The 27,723-nt window shown below is 36.3% G+C and overlaps 1 long non-coding RNA gene across 1 annotated transcript; it reads right to left on the reverse strand.

The window, feature by feature from the left end:
• Positions 1–1,128: 1,128 nt before the first annotated feature.
• LOC309630079 lies at positions 1,129–25,302 on the reverse strand. Its single transcript, XR_014245414.1, has 2 exons — positions 24,888–25,302; positions 1,129–19,218 (listed from the first exon to the last, which is right to left on the reverse strand). It is a non-coding gene; the product is annotated as an uncharacterized lncRNA (long non-coding RNA).
• Between the last annotated feature and the right edge of the window lie 2,421 nt (positions 25,303–27,723).

The raw sequence follows: 27,723 nt of genomic DNA on the forward strand, positions 1-27,723 counted from the left end.
GACAAATCCTGGAACAGGTATCGGCTGTGAGAAAGACCCGAGACAGGGAGGAAACTGTTATAGCCAAAATGCTATCCCAATCTCCTGTGAAGGGTCCAGTAAAAATAGCCTGGAAGTAAATGTGGTTTGACCTCGGTGCTCCTTTATTGCCCTGCAGTTTTAAGCAGATTGAGGAATGCCATCAGGGAGTCCTCTAGCCAAAGTCAGGCATCAGAGTAGAGCTGTTCCTTGTCTTCCAGGACCACGAGTACCTTAACTGTGTTCAGTCATGGCTGCGAGTAAACTGTGGGAACCATAACCTTAGCACAAATGCACTGATATCTTTCTGAGCACAACACTGGGACCCTTGATGATCAATGAAGCCCTGTGTAGTTGCAGGGCTTTGAGGTATAATTCCCAATCCATCTTCCAAATTCTTCTCCAGAAGAGGAAAGAGACTTTGAATAAGGAGGAAGAAAATATTGATACCATTTCTCCTTTTACTAAATTCCCTGCCTAATGCACTCATTATTGGTTGTAAATGGTAGATTAATAAAGGCCTAGGGTTAGTGATTCACCTGTATCAGGGTAATGAGACGGGATATTTTCAGAGTAAAAATAGAAAAAGAAAATAAAGGAAAAAAACATCATCTAAAGTATCTGAAAATGCCCCTAAAATCCTATCAAAACCTAAATAACTTAATGTCACATATCTCCACTAATTAAGCCAGGCTTTTCTAAAGAAGCAACATCAAGATAAATACGAATAATTATTCATTTTTTCTGTTTTGTTTAATTATGTGTGTTGTGGATTTGAACCTATTTTTTATTTTAAATGTGCAATGTTTCAGATACATTATGCTTAATATAGGTTTATATAAGTAACCTGGGATCCCGAATATCATTTATGACATTCATAACATTCCTTCTATAAAGAAGTAGCTTCCAAGTTTCCAGGGATGAATTTATAGATGAGATTTTGGGATACAACCTATTTGCAAGTTGGAGATGTCTTGTATCTTTCAATAGCACACTATGCGATGTTTGCAAAATGTTTCCACCTCTGTTATTTCAGACTTCCCATATCACTGTGGAGTCCGGAAGTGGGCAGCAATTGTCTTTAATTCCTTCTTTCTCCATCTGAGATTCTTTTTTTTTTTTAAACATCTTTATTGGAGTATAATTTCTTTACAATGATGTGTTAGTTTCTGCTTTATAACAAAGTGAATCAGCTACACATATACATATATCCCCATATCTCTTCCCTCTTGCGTCTCCCTCCCATCCTCCCTATCCCACCCCTCTAGGTGGTCACAAAGCACTGAGTTGATCTCCCTGTGCTATGCAGCTACTTCCCGCTAGCTATCTATTTTACATTTGGTAGTGTATATATGTCCATGACACTCTCTCACTTCTTCCCAGCTTACCCTTCCCCCTCCCCATGTCCTCAAGTCCATTCTCTATGTCTGCGTCTTTATTCCTGTCCTGCCCCTAGGTTCATACCTGGGTACCCAGAAATCCCTGCCCAGGACTGTCCTCACTTTTCTCAACCACCTCCTCCCAATTTACATTTAAACATACCTGTTCTGAAGCAAAACTCACAAGTAAGAGTTTCCTGGTATGCTAGAAATGTTCAGTATATTTATTGCTTGGTGTTACATGGGTGCATATAAATGTAATAATTAGTTGAGCTCTCCACTTAAGATTTGTGCAGTTTAGGTAATTATAGTTGAATTAATTTTTTTGAAAACTTACCTGTTCTAAATTTCATAAGTAACCCCATAAATTAAGCAAAGGTAATGAACCATTGTTCATAGTGAGTTATTTATCCTTGCTATATGATATATCTGCATTTTAATCAACACCATCATCAACTTTACCCCAAGTCACACAAATAGATTGACACTAATATTTAAACTTTTAAGTGCTAGAGGTTGGTTGAAGGATTTGCTTTAAGATGTTCATTTTTGCATGTTTCAGATCACCTTATTTTTCTTTCCAGAGCACAATTTCTGACTGGGGGGTGTTGTAATACTGAAGTTGTTACTAACAAAGGCACTAGTGGTAAGTAAGTCTAGAGCCTGCTAGTAGGAGCTAGCTTTCGGAGAAAAATATGTTGAAGAAAGTTTACGTTGCCTAAAATTGGAAGAGTTAAATAAAGAGATTTTACATAAGATCTTACCACTTTTGAAGTTATGGGCTCATTTCAGAAGCCGACGATTGTCTCCATATGTGTGTGTGTCTGTGTGTGTGTGTGTGTGTGTGTGTGTGTGTGTGTGTGTGTATATATGATGAGTGGGGAGAAGAATAGAAATTATCTTTCATTTGACTGTATGAAGAAAAGATTTTTAACCAAAAATTTTAAATTTCTGAAGTATTAAATTCAAATAAATATATAGAATGATTCATATTTTCATATACATAATTAAATATATGAATATATATTACTTTTATCAATAAGAAAAATGATTTTGAATTGGTTAATTCCAGAAATTACAGGAGAGGGTGTCACCAACTAAAATGAATTTGGAACTATAACCTGAAGTTTAGTGTTTCTATGAATGCCCTGATCAGAGCAACATTCCACATTTTAAAACTCTGCTTGACGAGGACATCTCAGTGTGGCATGATCTTTAGGAAATAAAAACAGCTTTCCATTCTCTGATCTATGATGAAGTATTTTAAATACGTGCATACGTTTACAAAGTTAATTGAGACATTTTAGACATAACTCAAAAAATTAATCAGACATACCATGTTTCTCAGATGAAAATGGGAGCACAATATAAGAGCTTGCACAAGCCATCCATAAAGAACTACCACTCACGTTATTCTGTTTCATACCTTTCTCCCTTTTCAGCACTCACCAAACACATCATCACTAGCTAATGACATGATATATACACAAATATATATGTGTATGCATATATACGTACGTATATATAGTCCCACGCACTAGAATAAAAGCACAGAAAGGGCAAAGACTGTCTTTGTCTTTTGTCTAACAGCTAGCACCAATACTTGGGATAAAATAGTTGTTCAATAAATACGTTCTGCTTGTCGGACTCATCTCATTCTGTCTTGCCGCTGTAACAAATTACCGCAAACAATTAAAACAACACGGATTCACTTTTCACAGTTTCTATAGGTCAGAAGTCCAGGCACAGTGTAGCTGATCCAGGCTTCATAAGGCCAAAATCAAGGTGTTCCTTTCTGGGTATTCTGCAGATAGATCTCTTTTCAAGCTCATTCAGATTGTTGGCTGAATTCAGTTCCACATTGTTGTAGCAGGGGGGTCCCCATGCTATCCTTTGGTCAGGGGTCATTTTCAGCTTCTGCAGGCTGCTTACCTCCCTTAGCTCATGGCCCCCTTTCTGTATCCTTAAAGCCAGCAACAGTGAATAGAATCTTTCTTGTGCTTTGAATCTCTCTGATTTCCCCCTTTGCCTTGTACCTCGTCTGTTTTCCTAGTCTGCCACATCTCTCCGACTGACTCTTCTACTTGTCTCATCTGTTTTAAGGCCCACAGGATTGCATTATCTTAGCCAGATAATCTTTGTGTTAAAGTCAGTTGATTAGTAACCTTAATTCCATCTCCAAAGCCTCTTCACAGCAGTACCTAGATTCATTTTTTTAATAACTCGGGGATGAGAATTTTGGAGGCACATCTTCAGAATTTCGTCTACTACAGTTCTAAAAAATGAGAATGCATTTGAAACACTTAATGTGCTTGGCTCAGTGGAGAGAAAACATGACACAAACACTACATGTGATTACTAACACATAAACTTTGCCTTATTGTGCACAAAAAAGTGGGAGGAGGGAGGGAGTTATTTCCACATGCATTCTTTTTTATTTTTTAATTTTTTTTGGCTGCGTTGGGTCTTTGTTGCTGCATGTGGGCTTTCTCTAGTTGTGGCAAGTGGGGGTTACTCTTCGTCATGGTGCGCGGGCTTCTCATTGCGGTGGTTTCTCTTGTTGCAGAGTACGGGCTCTAGGCGCGCAAGCTTCAGAAGTTGCAGCACACGGGCTCGGTAGTTGTGGCTCACGGGCTCAGTAGTTGCGGCTCACAGGCTCTAAAGTGCAGGCTCAGTAGCTGTGGTGCAGGGGCTTAGTTGCTCTGCAGCATGTGGGATCTTCCCGGGCCAGGGCTCGAACCCATGTCCCCTGCATTGGCAGGCAGATTCTTAACCACTGCACCACCAGGGAAGCCCCACACGCATTCTTTATCCAAACATTTTAAGGTGAGTTTTTGGCAAGTTGCCATGAGTAGCTTGTCTTAAAGGAAATGTTATGAGAATGGTTACCATATTCTAGAGCACATGCGACTAAGATCCTAGTGAAAACAGTAGAGTATTAAGTGAAGCCAATTAAAGTGGAAAAAATATGTAGTCCAGGAATTGCATTTCCACTTTTCCCTTTCATGCTCATTTTTACTAATATTTTCAAATTAAATAAGAATTCCCTGTTTGGAAGGGAAGTTGCACTAAGAAAAAAGAGGCAAGGCAGAGGGATAAGAATGCTTGAAGGTGGGGTGGAGTATAAGCTTCCGGAAAAAATTAAAGAAAACAGATTTTAACATAGGAACAAAAACTAGAAAAATGAATGATGAGATAAGAAAGTTAGGTGAACATAAGGTTAAACTAGGCAGAGGCTTAAGAGAAATTACAAAACTGAGAAGACTGAGGATTTTCTCTACAGCTTCTTTATTTTACAGTCTTGTCCACAAATAATGTACAAACAGACAAGAAAAATGATAACCATATCCTGGTATTAGTTAATATGCTTGTTTTCTTCCAGCTTCCTACTTCCCTATGCAATTAACTCTCTCATCAACAAAAAGAAACATTAGCATAGATGCTTGAAATCTGAAGCTACTCTACAAATATCTGTGACTAGCACACAGTTATCAGTGCCAAATTGATTTAGGTATTGGGATAAAGGAAATTACAAAGATTGCATCACACCAGATCCAATAGATTGCAGTGCTAGTTTTTAATCTCAAGACCATGTGCGCATACTCTCAATCCTTGGTTTACCTACAGCAATTTCCTTTCAGTAGCTGTCTTCTAATTTCCCTTGGTAACTCCCCAAATGCCCTACATATTGCTCCATCTCTGAAGCTAATATCATACCTATGCATCCTTAGAATTTGAATCGCTGCTCAGATGTTCTTTGGAGACTTTCCTAATGAGTTTATTATCAATGTTCTTACTACATATTCCCCTTGTGGGCTTTTACTGACTTCACCTATAAATCTGATTCTCATAACAAATTCATCTTTGGGAGGATTTCCCATCTGCCCTTTTCCACAGACTTTGCACTGCCTTTCTCCTCCTTTTCATTTTGTGACTTTTACATGCCTCTTTCTCTGTAGTGAACTTTAAGGAACAGAGCAAGAACTAGCACCTAGAGCTACAGTGAACACTGCTGTCCTCTGGGCTGTCACCGAGAGAGTCAAAGTCAGTCTGTGTGGATGGGGCAGAGAGTACTGATGCTTGTCTAAAAGTCATCCTCACGCTGACTCTCCTGACAGCCTCAGAACAGCCCCCGCTTACTTAATAGTCACCAGAGCAAAGGTTAACGATGGTTTCCAACACTTGAAGACAGAAGACTGATCGCAGAACTGAAACATGAAATCTTTGTGATTCATAGCCCTCTAATAACTCCTTAAACAGGAAGATTGGTTTTCAGTAGAGGGAAGGTGTTAATTTCTAGTTGTCTAGTAGTTTCTAGATGACTTGAGACTAACCAACCTAATTCTCCTTTCTCATTTGAATGATTACATTACCTCTTGATTCATCCATCAGTCTTGAATTTAAAGGCTATTATGACTCAGATACAGCCAAACATATTATAGAATCCATCTTATTTTTTTTCCATTACTACTTTTTTCTACTAATTTTGTACACAACAAATCTAAAAGCCATTTGAAAATTGCTTTACAACTGTGCATTTCATTCCAGTAATGTTTTATTCTTTGTGTGTGTGTGTTTGTTGGCATTTAAATATCATTCTTCTGCTCAAAATACTTGACCCACTGATAACCAAAAAGCAAGCAAGCAAGCAAACAAAACTCAACTTTCCTCCTTGGTCTAGCTTTCATGGCCTTCCAAAATTTGCACCCAACCTGTGTATCCAAGCTTGAAAGAAACATCGTCCATCAAAATCTTCCACTCTAACTGACTTCATTCATTGAAGGCCCATTTTAAGAAACATTATAATACCTTCACATCCGGGCAGTAAATATGTGAAGAAACTCATGTAAGGCACAAGGGATAGCATGGGTTCAGTGTCTCTAACCGGGCTGGCTCTTTCTAAGAATATTCATAATCATTAGCTTTTTTTAAATTAAGAAACTTTATTTTTGAAGCGATTTTAGTTTTATAGAAAAACTGAGCAGAAGATAGAGAGCTCCTATATAACCTTTCATATCCGCTGACCCAATTTAGCCCTCCAGCTTCCAGATTGTCACCCATGGCTTGGACCATCCTCATCACTCCTTACACTGTTCTCTTAAAAAAACCTAGCTCACATAAACATCATATAAAAACTACCCATAAGGAGCAAGGCACTAATTTTCATAAAATAAATCACTTACCTTTTTACTGCTGGAAGTATATATGACATTTTACTCTATTTATGAGCTTGCAGGGCTAATGAGAACTCCTTGTGTTAGTTATTTCCTCCTATTTACACTGTCAGTATTTATGATAAACCAGGTGAAAGAGGTTTACATCAATTCTGGTGCCCTGGTAGGCCTAAATGCTAGGCTTTTTAAAGGTGTGGTTACTTGAGTCAAAACTTTAATCCAACTAGTAATCTTCTAGTGGTATTGTTTTTATTTTTACATTTTAATTGAAAAGAGATGGGTAGTTTGTTAATGTAACTGTGTCATTTCAGATGTTCTGAGAGCAGAAGACAGGACACTAAGTTGGGACTAGGAAAGCAAGAGATTGATTGGAGGAAAAAGAATGCCTATGAGGGATAAAGTAGGTTGGGAGAGAGCTCACAGGTCTGACACCTGTGGAAAAAAGAGAGGGAAGGAAGGATTGTAAAAAAAATGTCCTCAGACCACAATGCAGTTCTGAGAAAGTTTCAGCCAGGCTAACAGGGAATCTCTAAGCCAAAGTTTCTGATTAGAGGAATCTCATAGGGGGCAGGAATAGCCTGATTCTATTCCCTTAGCCATGCTTAGTCACTGGTTGGGAGCAGCACAGAAGTGCCCATGGTCCATGGTGAATCTGATGACCCAGCAGCTAGTGGCTGTCTCTCAGCTATGCAACCCACAGCAGGTTCCCTTAAAGGGATACCTGAGAGGGGCACCTTTATAGTTACCACAATAAGTCAGCAAAAATTTCCAAACAGTACAATTATGCAAAGAACATACAATTATAGCAATATAAATACATACTATTATAGGTATTATTATCTATCTTCTCAATTATCTTTAATTTTCCTTTTTATTCTTTAACCCCACCCTACATTTCTGGCAGGTGTGATAGAACTAAATTATCCTGACTCTCCCAAGTGTCTCATGACTTAGCTTTCTTACACTCATATGGTGAAATCAAATGTAACATATCCCAGTAGAAGGAGTAATATGATAAAGTAGATATTGCTTTCTGCCAGGAATAACTGTATATTTGGAAAAGTTATGTGTAAATAACAGTCTTAAATTAAAACACATTGTAAATATCATTCGACTGAGAACATTTTCATTTAAATAGAACATATAAAATTCATATTATAAAGTGAGCACTTTTTATAACACTTTTCCACTGCACTTTTTTTTCACAACCAGAAGTTGCATTTAGTTCTATTCTCCTTTCCATGTGCCAATGTGGTTTACTCATCTTAGAAAAAAGTATTAACTTAATACCCATCATGTACAAAGTACTTAGTTTATTGAGGTTAAGAAGATAATGGTAAAAAAACAAACAAAAAACTGAACAAACAAAAACAAAACAAAACACAAACAGTCCCATCTTCAAAGGGCTTTTATGATCTTTTTCCCTCTGTTTTATATCCATTTTTGCCCATGAATCTAAATCAGTTAGGACCAGATCTGTGGTAGCTTCTCTCTTCATTTTTTTCTTATTCCTTTCACCATTAGCATGGAACACTACCTTAAACCCATATCCTATTTAAACAAGAAGTATGAAAGAGAGTACAATAGACATTTGCCATATTTTCTGGCTGATCAGAATATTTCATAAAGTATGAATAAATTTGGGGAACTCCTAATATTACAAGTTCTCCTCCAAAATAGGACCTGGAAAACTTACCTTACCTGCTTCCTTTGCAGTTAAAGTGCAGGCAGGTGATCTGGGCTCTATCCATCAGGCTCAACCTTCATTAAGACAGAAGTGAACAGCTTAAAGAAGTAAGCTCTGAGGGGGAAAGAAGGGAGTCCATTGTGCTTACAAATGTGGCAGCGATGTCTGATTTTGGGTTTGGAAATATTTACATGGTTTAGTTCCTGGAGTAAAAATGACATTATTGGTGTGACTAGGGCAATAATTTCTTAAGGGCTTCCTGAGGTAACATACATACCCTCAGCATTTTTATACTATACCCATTCTTCTGTTGGTTTGGGGCATTATTATTCCTAGAAGCTTGTCTGGCAGCTTTTAACAAGCCCTCCCAAAATCCTAGTAGCTGCCTAACATGATTTTATTAAATTATTTTTCAGTTAAATCAGTCACTGTTGAATTGTGGACTGTGTTCACAGGAGGTGGAACTTGCTCTAGGAGCTGATTCACTGAGAATGTCTTCATCTTACTTGTAACATGTTTCAAATTCTCTGGCCATCTCAATTTTTCATTCTTGTTTGCTTTGTGAAGGTTCCTGTTGTTTACATTCTGAGGCCTAGAACTTTATGAAAATGCATGTCCACAGAAAGACCTACAGGTGAACACATATACCTCACTTCATATGGCTCTAAATTGGAAAAACCCCAAATTCCATTGACTGGAGAATGGATAAACAAAGAGCAGTACATCAATGCAATGGAATATTAATCAGCAATAAAATAGAGCAAATTACTAAATATTATTGACACAAAGGGCTACAAACTGTTTGATTCCATTTATTTTGTACTCTGGAAAGTGCAAATCTGTAGGGATAGAAAGTAGATGAGTGGTTCAGGGGCAAGGGATAGACTGAGGAAATTGGCTCCAAAGGAGCCTGAGAGAACTTTTTGTGAAGATGAAAATGTTTTTTATCTTGATTATGCTGCTGGCTACACAAATGCATACATTTTTCAAAACACATAAAACTGGAAATTAAGGTTTGAATTTTATTACATGTAAATCATACCTCTATGTATAATGATGTATTATCAGGAAAAGTAGATTAAAAACAGTAGATATTACCAGAGATAAAGAGGGACATTTCATAGTGATAAAAGAAACAATTCATCAAGAAGCCATTGCAATCCTAAATGTATATGTGCCAAAAAATAGACTTCAAAATACCCAGAGAAAAACAAATAGATATGACAAAACTGAAAGGAGAAAAAACAAACACACAATTATAGTTGAAATTTCAACACTCCTCTCTCAAGATTTAATGAAGTAGATAAACACAATAAGCATATAGAATGTTTGAACACTGTTATTAACCAACTTACCTGACATTCAAGGACATTACACCCGCAGTAGCAGAATACACTAGTTTTCAAGTACATGTGGAAAATTCACCAAGATAGACGATAATCTGACCAGAAAAGAAGTCTCAATATATTTCAAAGAACTGAAATGGTCTAAAGTGTGTTCTTTCACCAGAATGGAACTAAACAAGAAACTAATAACAAGAAGGTCTAGAAAACTCCCTAATATTTGGCTATTAAATAACGTGTCTCTAATGACATAGGAAAAAAGAAGAAATCACAGGGAAAACCAGAAAATCTTTTGATCTGAAAAAAATAAAGTATGACTTATAAAAATGTGTGTGACACTGCTAAAGCAGTGATTAGAGTGAAATTTACAGTAATTAGGGCTTATAATAGAGAAAGACAAGTGGTCTCAAATGAATGATCTGTGCTCTTACCTTCAAAACTATAAAAAGGGAAGCAATGTAAATATAAAGTAAGCATATGGAAGAAAATTATAGAGATAATGATGAAATTAATAAAATAGAAAACAAATAAAAAAGAAATATACCACAAAACCAAAAGCAATTACTTCTAAAAGATCAATAAAATTAATATATCTCTAACCAGACTTATCAGGAAAAAAGACAAATGACACAAATTATGAGTATCAAGAATTAAAATGGACAAAATTACAGATCCCACAGACAAGATAAGGATAATAAAGAAACACTGAAAAAAGTTTGTTGATAAAATCCACAACTTAGATTAAATGGATAGAATATAAACTATCAAAGCCCCTTCAAGAAGAAATAACTTAAGTAGTCAAATAACACTTAAAGAAACTGAATTGATAGTTCAAAACCTTGCCACAAAGAAAACTCCAGGGTCAAATGCCTTCAGTGATGATTTTACAAAACTCTGAAGATAGACATAATGCCAATTCTATACAAATGCTTCTAGAAAATAGATTAATTCCCAACTCATTTAAGAGTCAAGCATCTCCTGATACCAAAAACAATAAAGCAAATATACAAAAAAAAAACCCCCTACAGACTAACATCCTTCACGATCAAAGATGGAAAAAGCCATCTTAGCAAATTAAACTCAGCAATATATAAAATGGATAATACACCATAACCAAGTGAAGTCTATTTTATACACATCAGTTTGCCTTAATATTCAAAAAATCAAAAAATACAAATGTGTATTTTCAATAAAGAATAAAAGAAAAAAATTATATAATCATCTCCATAGTTGCACAGCTACTTATGAAAAAAAGCCTCTCAGCATATTTCAAATAGCAATCTCATAAAGAACATCTACAAAACACCTAAAACTAGCATCATGCTTAAAAGTAAAATACTGAATGCTTTCACCCTATAATTAGTAACAAGGCAACTTGTACTCAACATTATAATATAGGACCTAGCCAGTGCAAAAAAGGCAAGAAATAGAAATAAAGTAGAGTTTGGAAAGAAAGAAGTAAAACTATCTCTTCTTAGACAAATGTAGACAATCCTTTCCCAAATTCTCCAAAAACTTATAGGAACTAAGAAATTAATATATCAAATTTGCATGTGTAAAGTCAATATACCAAAATTAATTAAATTTCATTAACAAAAGAAAAGACAAAAACTACATGATCATCTCAATAAATGCAGATAAAGTGGTTGATGAAATTCAACAATGATTCATGATAAAAACTCTTACCAAATTGGGTATAGAGGGAACATATTTCAACATAATAAAAGCTATTTATGACAAACCCACAGCCAATATAATACTCAGGTGAAAAGCTGAAAGACTTCCCACTAAAATCTGGAACAAGACAAGGATGCCCACTCTCACCACTTCTATTCAACATAGTATTGGAAGTCCTAGCCATAGCAATCAGACAAGAGAAAGAAATAAAAGGTATCCAAGTTGGAAGGGAAGAGGCAAACTTGTCACTACATGCAGATGACATACTATATATAGAAAACCTTAAAGCCTCCACATAAAAACTACTAGAACTGATAAATGAATTCAGCAAGGTAGCAGGATACAAGATTAGCATACATAAATCAATTGCATTTCTTTACACTAACAATGAAATATCAGAAAAGGAATGTAAAAGCACAATACCTTTAAAAATTGCACCAAAAAAAAAAAAAAACCCTAGGAATAAACCTGACCAAGGAGATGAAAGACTTATATGCTGAGAACTATAAAATATTGATAAAGGAAGCTGAAGATATTCAAAGAAATGGAAAGATATCCCATGCTCTTGAATTGGAAGAATTAATATTGGTAAAATGGCAATACTACCCAAAGCAATCTAGAGATTTAATCAGATTCCTATCAAATTATCCATGACATTTTTCACATAACTAGAAAAAATAATCCTAAAATTTATATGGAACCATAAAAGACCCAGGATTGCCAAAGCAATCCTGAGGAAAAAGAACAAAGCAGGAAGCATAACACTCCCAGACTTCAGACAATACTATAAAGCTACAGTAATAAAAACAGTGTGGTATTGGCACAAAAACAGACATACAGATCAATGGAACAGAATAGAGAGCCCAGAAATAAACCCACACAGCTACAGTCAATTAATCTGACAAAGAAGGCAAAAATATACAATGGAAAAAAGACAGTCTCTTCAGCAAGTGGTCCTGGGAAAGTTGGACAGCTGCATGTAAATCAATGAAGTTAGAACATACCCTCGTACCATGCACAAAAATAACTCAAAATGGCTTAAAGACTTAAACATATGGACCTCCCTGGTGGTCCACTGGCTAAGACTCCACGCTCCCAATGCAGGGGGCCCAGGTTCGATCCCTGGTTGGGGAACTAGATCCCACATGCCGCAACTAAGAGTTTGCATGCTGCAACTAGAAAGATCCTGCATGCCTCAACTAAAGACCTTGCATGCCACAACTAAAAGATCCCACATGCTGCAACTAAAGATCCCACAAGCCACAACTAAAAGATCCCACATGCAGCAACTAAAAGATCCCACATGCTGCAACTAAAGATCCCACCTGCCACAAGTAAAGATCCCACATGCCACAATTAAAGATCCTGCAAACCGCAATGAAGATCTCACATGATGCAACTAAGACCCAGGCACAGCCAAATTAGAAAAAACAAAAAAAGACTTAAATATAAGACAAGACAACATTAAATTCCTAAAAGAGATCATAGGCAAAACATTCTCTGACATAAATTGTACCAATATTTTCTTAGGTCATTCTCCCAAGGCAATAGAAATAAAAAGAAAAATAAACAAATGGGACCTAATCAAACTTACAAGCTTCTGCACAGCAAAGGAAACCATTAAACAAACAAACAAAAAACCGAAAAGACAACCTATGGGAATGGGAGAAAATATTTGCAAATGATGCACCACTTCTATTCAACATAGTACTGGAAGTCAAGGGCTTAATTTCCATTATATACAAACAGCTCATACAACTCAATAACAAAAACCAAACAACCCAATTGAAAAATGGGCAGACATAAATAGACATTTCTCTGAGGAAGACATACAGATGGCCAATAGGCACATGAAAAGATGCTCAACATCGTTAATTATTAGAGAAATGCAAATCAAAATTACAATGAGGTACCACCTCACACTGGTCAGAATGGCCATTATTAAAAAGTCTACAAATAACATGCTGGAGAGGGTGTGGAAAAAAGAGAACCCTCCTACACTGTTGGTGAGAATGTAACTTGGTACAGCCACTATGGAAAACAGTATGGAAGTTCCTCAGAAAACTAAAAATAGAATAACCATGTGATCCAGCAATTCCAATCCTGAGCATGTATCCAGACAAAACTAAAATTCAAAAAGATACATGCACCCCTATGTTCATAGCAGCACTATTCACAATAGCCAAGACATGGGAATAACCTAAATGTCCATCAACAGAAGAATGGATAAAGAAGATGTGGTACATATATATAATGGAATTCTACTTAGCCATAAAAAAGAATGAAATAATGTCATTTGCCACAACATGGATGCGACTAGAGATTATCACACTAAGTGAGATAAGTCAGAAAGAGAAAACAAATACCATATGATATCACTTATATGTGAAATCTAAAATATGACACAAATGAACCTATATATGAAACAGAAACAGACTCACAGACATAGAAAACAGACATATGGTTACCAAGGGGGAGGGTCCTGCTGTATATCAATATCCTGGGATAAACCATGGTGGAAGAGAATATAAAAAAGAATACATATATGTGTATGGCTGGGTCACTTCGCTGTGCAGCACAACATTGTAGATCAACTACACTTCAATAAAAAAAAAAATTTAAAAAGAAAACAGAATGAGTGAAGTAAACAAGTGGTCCCTAATGAAAATACACAAATTTATATGTAAATATACACATTTACCTTTTAACTAAAGATTTTTTTTAAAAAAATACAAAATTAATTAAAATTTTATATACTAGTAACAATTGCAAATTGACTTGTTTACATCATTCACAATATAGCATCAAAATATGAAATATTTGGTGAAAAAATTAACAAGATAGGTGCAATATCTATGTGCTTAAAGCTACAACAATTGCTGAAATAAATTAAAGTCCTAAATATGTAGAGAGATATACCATGTTCAAGAATGCAATACTATTATACTGTCAATTCTCTCCAAACTTATAGATTCAAAACAATCTTAAACAAAATTTCAGTAGGTCATTTGAAGAAACTGACTAGCTGATTTAAAAATTTATGTGGAACTGCATAGCCCCTAGAGTAGTCAAAATAATTTGCAAAGAACAACATCAGAGAAAAACATACCTGAGTTCAAGATTAGTACAAAGCACAGTAATGAAGGCAGTGTGACATTTGCATAAATATAGACATCCAGGTGAATGGCAGAGAGAACAGAGTTCAAAAACAGACACACATGTATGGTCAATCGATTTTCAACAAAGCTACCAAGGTGTTTCACTGTGAAAAATTTATTCTTTTCAACAAATTCTGCTGGAACAATTGGATAGCTATATGTGAAATAATTAAACAAATAAATAAACCTTGTCCCTAACCTCACACCATACACAGAATGTAACTTGAAATGAATCACAATGCCAGAGCTAAAAATTATAAAACGTACAGAAGAAAATATAGGGGGAAAATTTTGTGACCTTGGGATAGGCAAAGATTTTCTAGATAGTTCAGAGAAAGGATAAACCATAAAATAAAAATCAATAAGTTAGAGTTCATTAAGTTTAATAACTTTTGTTTTCAAAAGGCATTGTTAAGGAAATAAAAGGCACACACAACACTGGGAGAAATAGATGCAAAACTTATATCTGATTAAAGATCCATGTCCAGAATATATAAAATATCTTTCAACTCAATTATAGTGAGACAAAGTTAAATAAAGAGTTGGCAAAAGGTTTGAACAGACACTTCACCAAATATGACATACGGATGGCAATATTCAGCATCATTCCTCATTGGGTGTATGCAAATAACAGCCATAATGAGATACCACAGCATAGCGACTATAGGGGCTCAAATTAAAAGGACTGATTATTCCGAATGCCTGTAAGAAATTGAACTTGATCTCTCATACATTGCTAATGGGAATCCAAAATAGTATATACATTTTGGAAAACATTTGGTAATTTCTTGTAAACATACACTTCCCTATGACTTAACAAACCCACTTCTAGATACTCACCCAAAAGAAATGAAAATACATATCCATAGTAAAACTTGTATATGAATTTTTCTTAGGAGCTTTATCCATAATAGCCCAAAACTGGAAACAGCACAAATGCCCACCATCTGGTGAAGGGATAAACATGTGGTGTATCCCTACAAAAGAATATTATTCAGTGATAAAAAGAAACTAACTGATACATGAAACAGAATGAGTAAATTTCAAAACGGAGACTATATATTTTATATTACCCTTTATGTGAAATTCTAGAAGAGGGCAAACTGCAGTGTTAGAAACATATCAGCATTGTTATCTAGGAGCCAGGCGCAGGAGGAGGGGATTGACTGCAGAGAGTTGTGAGGGAACTTTTTTGTAATGATAGTAATGTTCTATTTTGTGATTGTGATGGTGCTCACATGACTGTAAACATTTGATAAACACATAAAATTGTACATTTTAAATTGGAAAGTTTTACTGTATGGAAATTATATCTCAATAGAGTTGTTTAGAAATAATATGAATATTTTTAGTACTAAATTCTGTAAATACTTTTTTGAACCCCACCAATCAATAACAGAGTAGGCACTGTTTGTAAGCCAGCTGCAGACCCTTTCTTCTAATTTATTGGGTTAGCAACAAGCTTAGATTGAATGCAGTCAGGTTTCTTTTATATTGTAGTGTTTAGGGCTAAATTCTAGCCCCTTCTTCAAAGGGTGTGAACAAGACAGAATGAAACCATTTCTTCCTTTCTTCTTCTGTTTTTGTTTTAGAGCTTTCGTGAGGTATAATTGAAATTAAAAAAAAAAAAAAACTGCAAGTATTTAACATACACAATTTGATGAGTTTGGACACATGCATGTTCCCATGACACCATCAACACAAAGTAAAATAAAAATATCCATCACCTCCAAAAGTTTCCTTGTGTCCCTTTGCCTTTTTTTTTTTTTTTCCTGAACCACTTCCTAAGATCACCCAGAGGGCTACTGAGTAGTGCTGCTCCCTCTGCAGTCACTTAACAATCTCTTTTCTCTAGAGGAGCCCATCCACTCCTTGTGCCTCTTTTTGGTATGCAAGTACACCTCTCTTTCTATTCCTAATTTTTTAAAAAACAAAGCGCCTCCATCTGGAGGTTCATCAGAGACTCTTTCCTATCTCTTGCTGATTTCAAGTCTCCAACTTACAATGACAAAAACGCTGAAGAGAATCCCAGCAGAGTAAAGTTCTGGGTAAGGAAAACTCTGAGTCATTCTTCACTGCATGCTGCTCTGCCTTCTCTTTGCCTTTCTCCACCAAATTACTGCACTCCATTCAGTGCTTTCCCAACTGAGTCCTGCGTCAGCAACTTTCTGCAGCTGCAAGAGCAGCTGCTGCTTCTACCTCCCTCTCCTCACCAGAGGCTGTCATCTTGTCCAGCCCAGAAAATCCATCCAGCAGGCCTACAGAAAAAGGAAAAATAAAGAGCTGTTAGTATTATATATTCATGAAAATTTTCTAAAGTTTCTGTCCTTGCCTCAATGTGATGTGGTCTCGAAATTGTTAGGAATGACTTGAGATGTCTTTAAAGAGGAATGCTTCCAGTGGGGTATCTTCTCAATAGGGGTGATATTTTTAACAATTGATGCTTGCAAAATACATTTATTTACATTGAATCATTTCATCTTCCAAACACACCATGGAGCAGATGTCATTATTGCCTTATGTTGGCAAGTTTTGGGCTCAAGTACCAATGCAGAAACACACTAACTGGAGACCTTTCCCTTGTTATTTGAAAAATGGTAATAAGGGAACTCTGTGAAAATTAAAATAAGTTAATGTGTGATTATCTTCTGTAAAGTGCCTAAAATTTTGAGCATCTGTGGACCTTGACTTCATATTGAATATATGTAATTTCCTTCAAGAAGACTTCAGGTCATTGCATCTATAGATGTATCAAATTTTAAATTTAAATTGTCAAGCTGGATTTTAATAGTTAACAGAAAAAAATAAAATTAGTCAATTGCCTATCATCTTGTGCTAAGGGTATATGAAAATACACATTCTCTCCTCCCACCGGTATTTAATTTTCATTTTCTCCTATCTTGATCACCATAGCATAGGTTTGAATTTATGTAAATTATTACTATAAATTGTCTTCTCATGATGATTTTCGTATTTCAAGGATTAATTAGCTGTACGATAGGGAAACTTTAATGTTTAATTAATAGGAGAAATTTAAGAGGTCTTAATTGGGCAGAAAAAAATTTCTCTTCTTCTAAAAGTGTATCCAGAATACAGAGGTTTAAAAGAAAATGGAAATGCTATGTGATATATTTGGCTGTCAAAAACTACTTGATTTTGTTGTTGTTTTGGTAAATGTCTGCCAAGCACAAGCCTACTATTCTAAGTAGATGATGAATAGGTAAATACCAACATTTCCTGTCATTTGCTTAAGTATGCTCAAAAAAGTTCCTCCCTTAAGGCTTAAATAAGTTACCAGCATCTAAATCTCATTTATCACCATCCTTCAACCCTAAGTTTCTCTTAATAACCTCCTGAACTTTTTAATCCTTTTTAAACTGTCCTTATCTGGCATAGCAGCAATGCAGGCAATTCTCTTGTTCATTATCTTGCCCTACTGTAAACACAGATTTCTGGGGGTGGGGGTCTGGAATCACCAGGACTAATCACAATTAGTATTTCAGGAGTGACATTTGGTGCAATGAGTCAGGGAAAAACTTAGCAATAAGCTGGAGGTGATAAGGTATCAAGGCAAGATTTCAGGGTACACACCTGACATAACAGTTTCTTAGAAGTGAAAAGATGTGCTTTGCCTCTCCCAGATCAAATAAAAAGTCATTAACCACTCTTTATTCCGCATTACCCCCAGATGTTTTGTGAAGTTTAAGAGAATACTTTTGTTTTGGTTGACTTGGCTGTTTGAAGGCAAGTGAAAAATAATTGAGGCTGATAAACACATCAAATTTAGTATAAACTATTTTAAGCCCCACTTGACCTTTAGTGAGAACAGAATACATTGAGCTTCTGTGTTTTTAGAGGCATACTCAAAAGCATTTAGAACCATTCATAGACCACAGAATGCTCTTTGAATATTCAAAACACTAGTGTTGTTTTTAATCTATTCAGGATGATGACACCTTGCAACTGTACACCTCTTTGTTTGAAACCACGATGACAGACTATAGCAGACCAAAACTACTGCTTTCCATGATAAAAATTATATGTATGTATGTGTATATATATATATATAATACAAATTAAAATAATGTAATTGACAAATAAATTGTGAACTATGAATCAAGAGTTTTGGTGGAATGAACACTAGTAGAGAAATGTTCAAGTTAAGGCTGGAAGTGGAGAAAGACAGTCACTCAGAGAAAGGAGGGAAGGATCAAGAGAGAAATTCTAGAAGAAGGAAGACTGCTAATATCCTTTCCTAATGTAAGGTAATTCTTGACACAAGATAAGGTCATCAGACAGCCAAATCCCCACACCCACCTACACACACACACAGACACACACACAGATATTTCAAAAGTACTGAGCGCATGGGTCACTCTTACATGATTTCAATGTCATGCATGTCCTAAAATGTAGTCCTTTATATTTGTTATGCTTTTTATCATACTGAACAGAGAGCTTATTAAAGTTTACTCATGTGCCTCAACATTAAAAATGCTGTTTTAGACTTTTCAGTTGTTACATTTCATTATGTAATCAAAGCAATTGATACCAGTTCTTTTTGTTTTCACATTTGTTTTATGGGTTGCCTATAATTACTTTTTCTAGACTTACAAATACTGTCTAAAGCAGTCAGAAAATGCTATTTCTGGACTTCCCTGGTGGTGCAGTGGTTAAGAATCCGCCTGCCAATGCAGGGGACATGGGTTCAAGCCCTGGTCCAGGAAGATCCCACATGCCGCGGAGCAACTAAGCCCATGCGCCACAACTACTGAGCCTGCACTCTAGAGCCCGCGAGCCACAACTACAGAGCCCGTGTGCCTAGAGCCCATGCTCCGCAACACGAGAAGCCACCGCAATGAGAAGCCCGTGCACCGCAACGAAGACTAGCCCCTGCTCACTGCAACGAGAGAAAGCCTGCGCGCAGCAATGAAGACCCAATGCAGCCAAAAATAATTAATTAATTAATTACTTAATTTTTTTTTTAAAAAATGCTATTTCTGCTGCATATTTGCACCATGTTGACATGACTAATCTGGGAGTACATTCTCAGAATTCCCTTCCCTGTGTGGTTCTGCATTAGGACTGACTACAAGGAAATTTGCATGAGATTTGGAAGCCAGTGAAGTAAAGGTTGGATAACGTTCAGTCCCCACCACAGCTTGTGCCCACTGATGCTAATACGCTAGTTCACCTTGTTAGTGCTGGGTAGCAGCTGGGCCTTCAGCTCCTCTAGTTTCCATCATATCTCCTACTCAGCCTCTTCAAGGACTGGGCCAGTTGCATGTATAGTTCCTTGGAGAGAGCTCTAGCTCCTTCTGCAGGCCACCCAACTTGTCAAAGTCAGAGGTGATAACACAGATGTGGGTTCCAGTTTGTCCATATGGATTCCTATTTATCTTCACAAATTCTGGTCTGTCCTCATTCTTCCCTAATTCATGTTCAGCATTATTTTCCCAACTGGCCCTACTGAAATAGAAATGACAGGCCCACCGCCAGGTGCAGAAGGCTTCCATAAACAGGCTTCCACAAACATCTTCACAAATAACCACAATCTCGTCCATGCTTATTCTTTGTTTCATATCACTCATAGTAGTGATATGCTGCTCTAACTCAAACCTAATTGTCACAAGTGTTTTCACTCCCTTTTGTAGTGAAACATATTTTATTCCCCTCCACATTAAGGAGCTTACCTTAGAATAACTGAATTCCATATCTGTGTATCTATGGATTTGAATTTTAAAAGGTGAATGTCAATAGAAATAATAAACACACTGCAACAGTATTTGTTGAGCTAGGTGAAAAGTCTCAAGTTTTAGTTAAAAAAATAACCAATTGTATGAGAAACACATAGGGTTCCCTAAAATAATAGAATATTAGAGTTAGTAGGGGCCTTAGAAATTATTTAATCCAAACTTTCCATTTTACAGTTGAAGAAATATAGAAACAGATACTCGCCTAAGATCACAAAATAAAGTACTAACCTTGGACTAAAATACAATCCAGTCTAATTCCCTTTCTCTTCATATCTTCATAATCCTTGACTTAGTATCAGTTTATGTGAAAAACTATAGGGGATTCCAGTTGACTGAAAACTTACTATGATTCAAAAAGCATAATAAGTCTGTCAAAAATGCTAATGTGATAATAGGCTATATTAGTAAACTATAGTATCTAGTATCAGGAAAATTATAATCTCACTGTAGTCTACCCTGGTCAGATCATATTTATGCATTGGAGCACCTAAGAAAGCCTAGGTAAATTATATAGAAAGTGACCAGAATTCTATGGGTTTTAATGCTATGATATATAAAAGAGAATTAGGGCTATTTTAATTGGAGGAGGGAACACTTGGGCAGATATTAAGTATCACCAAATATTTGAAGAGCTTCCACACAGAAGAGATGTTAAATTTATTTTGTGTGACTTTCCAGGGCATAAATAAAATATATGGTTGGATATTAGAGAGGCTGATTAATATTTAGAAACACTTTGTAAAAAATAGAGAACTTCAAAGGTGAATGGGTTGGCTTATAATGCAGCCAGCTTCCAATCAATAGAAGTTTTCAATCAGAGGTTTTTTTTTTTTTTTTTTTTTTTCAATCAGAGGTTTTGATGACAATCTATCAGGTAGTTTTAGTAAAGGATTCCTGAAAGGGTGAATGTTAGAATTAATGACTTCTAAGCCTCCTTTACATCTCTGCTGCTAAGAAACTGTTGTTTGAATAACAACATTATCGAAATAAAGTAACAACCTCGATTACCTGAAACTTTTATTTCTGCTATAAACTATGTGGAAGCTCTAATTCATCTTTAATGTTTAGTTCTGAAGTACCAAACAACTTCCTTGAAAGTTCCTTTTCTAGAATGAGCTGTATTTAATCCAGATAAATATATTTGCTGGAATAAAATTCAGACTGTCAGAGTTGAAGGTCAAAAATACAGGTGTTAACTATACAGGGGAAAAGGTCCTCTAGACAACACTATACTAGGTACATTCTGGATTGTGCCCAAGAACCCCCTTCCACAGAAATGCTGGCTGGAAGTGTCCCCAAGATGACATTAAAGTTGCTCCCCAGAGAGTCATAGAGCTTTTGCTATAGTATCTGAACAGGATGCCAGACCAAGGAAAGGGGGTGTCCTATCAGTGGCAGCCCAGCAGGCCGGGTTATTGGCATGGATCGTTTTACCATGGCAGTCATGGACAATAGAAACAGGACAAGAAACATCTTTCTCATCCAGAAGTCGACACAGAGGGTGTTCCTGAACTCAACTATCTTAAAGGAAGAGAGTTAAAGAGAAAAGGGATTTCATGGAAACCGACAATGATGCCTTTTAAAGAGAAAACTAAGTAATCTTGTTTGACTTTTTTTTTAATTAAAAAGTTGTCCTCCTAGAAATGCACAGCCAAACTGTCAGATTCATAGGACAATGCTCGAACAAAAGGCTTCCCTTGTGCACACAAGGAAGGCACACATCAAGTTAGCCTGGGGCCTTCTCTGGGAAGAAATTACAAAGCAAAGGAATCATGAGTGTATATCAGAAAAGGAAAAGAGCTCAAAACAGAATCTGATCAACAATTTTAAGATATAAAATAAGAAGGGAAATCTGTTGCTATCCAGGGAACACTCTCAAACGCGGCAGCATATCACAATCACCAGTGGAGCTCATTAAAAATACAGTTAATCAAACTCCACCCTGGAATAATTGTATCAGAATGTGGACTGCTTTGGAAATCCCTAATCTTGAACATCACAGAATATTCACCATACTTCTGCCTTGATACTTGCACAACCATAACTGTTTTTGACTTCTACCCTGGAGTTTCTTCAGTAATCAGGTGTATTGGGTAATACTAACAGTTAATAGCAGTAGTATAGCTACATCACCTCATTTAATAATCAAAACAATCCTGAATATAATTATGATTTCATTTTACAGATGATAAAACCAAAAAGAGAAGTACTTTTCTAGCAACCATGCTGCTAAACGACATACTTAGAATCTGAACACAGATATGACTCCTTAGCTCATGTTCTTTCCACTACACCATACAGAAATTGGTTGAACCAACCACATGACAGGGCCAGTATTCAATTATTTTACCCACAAAAATTATGATTTTATATCATTTAATATAATAAGTTCAAAGTCATGAAGGAAGGCAAAGTACCGTATAAGGCATTACTGTGAAGAAATAAAGCTATATGAACATTATGTTTTGCAAATTAACTTTTTACTTCAAATACATTTGTATTTTGATAAAACTAGAAATAAAATATCTTATCAGCTATTGAGGGGAAAGTCCTTGCTTAGCTGACATCTGTCTGCTTGTGTTACTTAAGGATGAATCAGTAGTCTGCAGCCTGGACCTGGGTGAGAGAAACTGGGCACCCAGAGCACAACATTTAGGGAGGCACTCCCTCTCAGGTGCTCACCCAGCACTTGTGTGAGCTTGAGAATGACTCCCTTCTTACATTTGCACCCTGGATGACCCCTTTGCTCACCCTAGTCCTGGCTTCACACTTTATCTCTATTTCCCTTCCTCTTCTTTTCATTCCTATTTTGTTTATGCAAACCATACAAGGCAGGCAACCAACACCATAAGATACAGGTCCAAGGTAGAATCTATTTTTTGTGCATAGTGAAAAAGATCACTTACACTGCTCTGGGGAGAAAATGCAAAGATTAAACAGAGTAAAATGGTAAGTATATGGTTGAAAAATTTAAAAAAGCAATTTATTCAAAAAGGTGGCTGAGGTCGAATTGCTGTTCTTATTACCCATCAAGTTATTTAGAGTTGTCCTTTCTCCATGGCATGATGACTTGGGTTATCATCACCATGACCACCCATTATTAATTAACTTTATGAGCGGGGAACACTTTGTGTGTCCAAAGTCATATGTGTACAAAAAAGCATGATTCAATACCACATAAAAGAAAAATGCAACTCAATGTGTTTTTAGAAAAGGGAGAACAATCATAGACTCCTAGTATAACAGAATGGATGACAGTGCAAGGCCTTAGAGGGCACCTGGGACTCAGGAAGGACTACTTTCTATATAGTCCTTCCTAGAAGATAATCTTGCCTTTCTTTGAATACATTTAGAAAAGAGAACTAATCCTACATGAGACATCCTTCATCAATTCCAAACAGTATTCCTACTCTAATGCTCTTTCTTCTTCTAAGCAAAATCTTTTTATGGGTTTGTCCAAGTCTTGCCCAGTGTCATGTGCCACCAAACTGTTATACATTTTTGTTTCCAAATTGAGCTCTCAAATATTAAGAGATAGGCTTTTAATATGTGTTATGGTTATACGCACTAAACAATCCAGGTTCCTCCAATGAGCTGGACAAAACCAAGTTCCGTTCCTTTGAATATACCCCATTTTTTTTCAGTGGGTTTTTAAAACATATTAGTTAGGTCACAACATCCATTCTTACAGTCTTACTTAACATAGAACCAAAAGTTCTAACCAGGCATGCAGACTGGAAAGAAAGGAATAAAACTATCTCTATTTGCTGTGATATGACTGTCTACATAGAAAACCTAGAGTTTACAAAACTTTTAAATAACTGAGTTTAGTAAGGTCATAGATTACAAGTTCAACACCAAAATCAATTCAATTTCTGTATACTAACAGTGAACATACAGGAACTGAAATTAAAAATACAACACCAATTATAACTGCTCCAAAGAAAATGAAATATTCAGGGATACACTTATCAAAACATGCATAGGATCTGTATGCTAAAAATTATAAAATATTGATAAAAGAAATCAAAGAAGACCTAAATAAATGGAGAAATATACCATGTTCATGGATTAGAAGATTCAACATCGTGAAGATGTCAATTCTCCCCAAATAGAGTTATAAGTTTAATGTAATACCTATAAAAATCCCAGCAAGTTGTATTTGTAGACATAAACAAGCTTACTTTAAGGCACAGGCCATAGAATAGCTAAAACAAGCTTGGTAGAGAAGAATAAAGGGGAGGAATCACTCTACCCAATATTAAATCTTACTATATAGCCATAGTATTAAAGACAGCAAGGTATTGGCAAAAGAATAGACTCATAGGTCAGTTGAACACATAATGAACCTAGAAACAGACCCATAGAGATATGTCCAAATTATTTTTTAAGGTGAAAGAAATTCAGTGTAAAAATGATAGCCTTTTCAATAAAAGGTGCTGGAGCAATGGAATGTTCACAGGGAAAAGAAAAAAATGAACCTCTACTTAAATCTCACACTTCACATCTTATATAGCTATTAATTAAAATGAATCATATGGGACTTCCCTTGTGGCACAGTGGTTAATAATCTGCCCGCCAATTCAGGGGACACGGGTTTGAGCCCTGGTCCGGGAAGATCCCACATGCCGCGGAGCAACTAAGCCCGTGTGCCACAACTACTGAGTCTGTGCTCTAGAGCCTACGAGCCACAACTGCTGAAGCCTGCATGCCACAACTACTGGAGCCTGTGCACCTAGAGCTTGTGCTCCGCAACAAGAGAAGCCACCACAATGAGAAGCCCGTGCACCACAACGAAGAGTAGTCCCTGCTCACCACAACTAGAGAAAGCCCGCGTGCAGCAATGAAGACCCAATGCAGCCAAAAATAAATAAATAAAATAAATAAATAAATAAAACAAATGAATCATAAATGTAAAATATAAAACAACAAAAATTTTAGGAAAAAAAAAGAAAAATCTTTGGAATCCAGAGCTAATCAAAGGCTGTTATACTTGACACAAAAGTAAGATCCATAAAAGGAAACTAAAAATTGGAGCTCATCAAAATTAAAAGTGTTTGCTCTATGAAAGCCCATATTATGAGGATAAAAAGACAAGCTACAAAAAAAAAAAAAAAAAAAAAAAAAAGACAAGCTACAGACTGGAAGAAAATATTTGTAAACAACATACCTGACAAAAGAACTAGTATTGAGAATATATAAATAACTCTCAATACTGACCAGTAACAAATAAATAAATAAATAAAATACAATTAGAAAATGGGCAGAAAACATGAACAGACATTTCACTAAGAGGATATACAGATGACAAATAAGAACATGAAAAGATGTTCAACATTATTAGCCATCACAGAAACATAAAGTAAAACCACAATGAGATATCAGCACACACCTATCAGGATGGTTAAAATTAAAAAGTTGTGATAACTCCAAATGCTGGTGAGGATTCAGAGAAACTGTATCACTCAGACATTACTGATGAGAATTTTAAATGGAACAGTAATTGTGGAAAACAGTTTGATGGTTTCTTACAAAGCTAAACATGAAATTACCACATGACCCAGCAATTGCACTCTTAGGCATCTATCCCTGAAGAATGAAAACTTTATTTTCACCAAAAATCCCCACAAAAACAAATATTCATAATAGCTTTATTTATAATAGACAAAAACTAGAACTAGCCCATATATTCTTCAAGTGAATGTTTAAACAATCCATGGGGCATATATACCATGGAATATTACTCATCAATAAAACAAATGAGGGACTTCCCCAGTGGTCAGTGGTAAAGAATCCGCCTTCCAATGCAGGGGATGCAGGTTCGATCCCTGGTCGGGGAACTAAGATCCCACATACCGTGGGGCAACTAAGCCCGTGCACCACAACTACTGAGCTCGCGCGCCTCAGCTAGAGAGCCTGCATGCCACGAACTACAGAGCCCACGTGCTCCGAAACCCGTGCACCACAGCTATAAGAAGCCCACATGCCACAACCAAAGAGCCCACACTCCACGAGCACCGCCACAACAAAAGATCCCACATGCAGCCACAAAGATCCTGCGTGCCACAAAGAAGACCCAACACAGCCAAATAAATAAATAAATAAATAAATAAATAAACCAAATGAATTATTGAAAGCAACAAGTTGGATGGCTCTCTATGAAATTAAGCTGAGTGAAAAAAGCCAATCTCAAAAAGTAACAGACTGTATGATTCCATTTTATAACATTTTTGAAGGGACAAAACTTTAGAAATGGAGGGCTTGGGGGTAGGGGTGAGGGTGCAAAAGGATAGTACAAGGGATCCTTGTGGTGTTGGAATTGTTGGATATCTTGACTGCGGTGGTGCATACACAAACCCTCATAGATGACAAAAACGTAGAGTACTTAATACACAGACAAAGATACACACACACACACGTGCGCACACACAAGCATCCAGGTAAAACTGGGAAAATCTGAATAAGATGTGAATATATCTTGGTTGTGATATTATTATAATTTTGAAAATTGTTATTGGGGGAAACTCTCAATTTTTTTCAAGAACCTTCGTTTGACTCAGTTCTCTTTTAGTCTTCAGATACATCAGAGAGTTTCAACTAGGGACTCATTTTCTATGCATTGAAACTTCTGATAGACGACAAGAAAGAAAGCAAATGACTTCTCATTTAATATGCTGGCAATAGCAACATAATCAGGTCCCAGCTAGAGCAACAATCAAACAATATCTAGTAACTACCTTATTGTAGGCTGTAGGAATTAAGATTGAAAACATGGACAGCCACATCCTCAAACCTACAGGTTTTCCTAAAAATTAATATAGGAATCTTCAAAACGTAAAATCAGGTTTCTCCAGTGTGAAGAAGCCGTGATTTTTTCACGTGCATAATTCATGTGGCGTGGATGTAATTTTATTGCAAAACTGAGATGCCCTCATGCAAAAGGGCAAGCCACTTCTCACTTGTAAAACTTGCGAATCTCAAGCCCAAGCTACAGCAATGGCCAGTGGAAAAGTTTGCTCTCATGAAATTAAAAACTTAGTAAAAGGGTCCTGGCTGGTAGGTGGAGAGAAGGAAGCTTCTCCTTTAGTCTTTATACCACAGTTTGTAAACAAGTAGCAGAGACAAACAGGGAAGTAGAATAGCAACCCCACATCGAGTCAGATTTTGGAAACAGGAAAACAAGGCAAGATGAAGCTCTCGGTAGAAAAAGTAAAGAAATCTGTTCAGAACTGGACCCAGCTGTGAACCTTGGAAAAAGTTGGCATATCTCTTGGGCTAAGAACCTATGCTTTGTAAAATGTACTGCTTTGAGATGTCTTTCTTTTTTTTCCTTTCTTTTGTTGCTTTTAGGAAACTTCTTGACATTTCCAGCTATTCTTAACACTACTAAAGGGATTTTTGTCTGCATTTGGGCCTGAGCTTAGGGAGGAGCCAGTGGCAATGGATTCCCAGTGAAGTGCCCAAGAGAAAGATAAACCTCATAGAGAGGAGATATGGGGGCACCTGAGGGGGCCACAGCTCTCCACTTGCT

The sequence above is a fragment of the Balaenoptera borealis genome (assembly GCF_965194805.1).
Source record: "Balaenoptera borealis genome assembly, chromosome: 5".
In the NCBI taxonomy this organism is placed as follows: Eukaryota; Metazoa; Chordata; class Mammalia; order Artiodactyla; family Balaenopteridae; genus Balaenoptera; species Balaenoptera borealis.